The sequence below is a fragment of the Bos mutus genome, chromosome 11 (genome assembly GCF_027580195.1).
Source record: "Bos mutus isolate GX-2022 chromosome 11, NWIPB_WYAK_1.1, whole genome shotgun sequence".
Taxonomy (NCBI): Eukaryota; Metazoa; Chordata; class Mammalia; order Artiodactyla; family Bovidae; genus Bos; species Bos mutus.
The window spans coordinates 92098103-92099982 of NC_091627.1; the positions used below are offsets into that span (position 1 = coordinate 92098103).

General features: G+C 35.6%; 1 non-coding gene across 1 annotated transcript; it reads right to left on the reverse strand.

Annotated features, from left to right (window-relative positions):
- Positions 1-1245: 1245 nt before the first annotated feature.
- On the reverse strand, positions 1246-1318 carry TRNAW-CCA (transfer RNA tryptophan (anticodon CCA)). Its single transcript has one exon. It is a non-coding gene; the product is annotated as a tRNA-Trp (tRNA).
- Between the last annotated feature and the right edge of the window lie 562 nt (positions 1319-1880).

The window sequence follows — 1880 nt, forward strand, 5'->3', positions numbered from 1 at the left end:
AGGCTCCCCCATCCCTGGGATTCTCCAGGCAAGAACACTGGAGTGGGTTGCCATTTTCTTCTCCATTACATGAAAGTGAAAAGTGAAAGTGAAGTCGCTCAGTTGTGTCCGACTCCTAGTGACCCCATGGACTGCAGCCTACCAGGCTCCTCCGTCCATTGCAATGGCAAATGGGATTTTCCAGGCAAGAGTACTGGAGTGGGTTGCCATTGCCTTCTCCAGTTAGCAAGAGAGGTATGTTGAAATATCTCTTTATGATTTTAAATCTGTGGGCTTCTGTAATTCTGCAAATTTTTGCCTCATATATTTTATGCTGTATTATTGCATACATATATATTTAAGACTGTTCTATCTTCTTGGTGAATTTCTCTCCTTTCATTGCTAAGTGTTCCTTTTTTTCTCTACTTATATTTTTTTACCTTCTAGTACATTGCCTCTGATATCAGAATACTGAGTGCTTGCATATGTATCTTTCCCCAACCTTCCACTTTCAATCTTTCTGTCACCCTATATTTAAGAAATGTTTCCTACAAGTAGCATGCAGATTTTTAAAAAATCCAATGTGATCTTTTTTTGTCTTTTAATTGGAGATTTAGTCGATTTTCAGATAATGGAATTATGGGCAAATTTGGGTTTATGTCTATCATTTCACTATTTGTTTTATATTTGATCTATCTGTTTGTATGTTCTTTATTTCCTTTCTTATCTTCTGGATTAATAAAAAATACTATTTCACCCACATCATCTTTATTAATTTGTTTTGAGTTCTCTTACTATTCTTTTAGTGGTTACTATAGAGATTATAATATACATCTTTGACTTATTGCACTCTAATATAAGTGATTACTTTTACCATTTCCTCAAAAAAACAAATAGTCTTGGAATACTTACTTTGATATAACCGCTTCCTGCTTTTGCATTGTTGTTGTCACATACTTTTTTCTCTCTAAATTTTAAACCCTACAAATTCAAATCTTAGTTAGTAAGGAAGTGTTAGGTTTATGAACTGATGTGTGTCTCTTCTAAGCTTCCTTAGAAGAGATTGATATTAGAAAACTCATTGGTAAGTTGGTTCTTTTCCATTTACACCTGAAAACTTACCCTATCCACATAAGTTTTATTTTTAAATTTTAATTTGATTTTTAAAATATTTATTTATTTATTTGGTTGCTCTGGGTCTTAGTTGTGGCATTTGGGATCTTTAGTTGAAGCTTGCAAACTCTTAGATGTGGCATGTGGGTCTAGTTCCCTGACCAGGAATTGAACCTGGGCCCCCTGCACTGGAAGCATGAAATCTTGGCCACTGGACCACCAGGGAAGTCCTTGGACTTTATTCACTTTAGCTCCAGAAATTCTAATATGAGAATTAAAAGACATAGGTGTCATTTCCCTGGCTTCATATACCTTCATTGTCCTGAAAAGTGGCATATAACTTTAAAATAGAGCTTATCAGAGGCAGAAATTGCTGGCATAGAAATGTAATATAAGCAGTCCAATGCTATGAGTGCTTCTTTGCACTTCTCCTTACTGGTCATCACAAAGTTAGAAAGTTGTGGGGCCTGGGCCACTATTTTGTTCTTGGGACACTTGAACTGCTGGCTTTTCCTAAGGAATGTCCTAGTTTCTGCCTATATCACAGAAGGGCCCATATCATTGAAGGAGTTTACTATTCTGAAATACCAAGAATTTCTCTAATCTTCTAAAATTGGGGGGAATTAGCCAGTTTACACAAGTAGAGATTTTTTCAAGATCTGTGCATATCCGCTATTACAATATTGTCCATTTAGTATGTTTTACTGAGGATTGAGGTAATTGCCTTTTGTTAAGAAATAGTTTCTGGCTTGTGTTTTTTGAATGATCCCCAAATTTAAGAAGCTCTT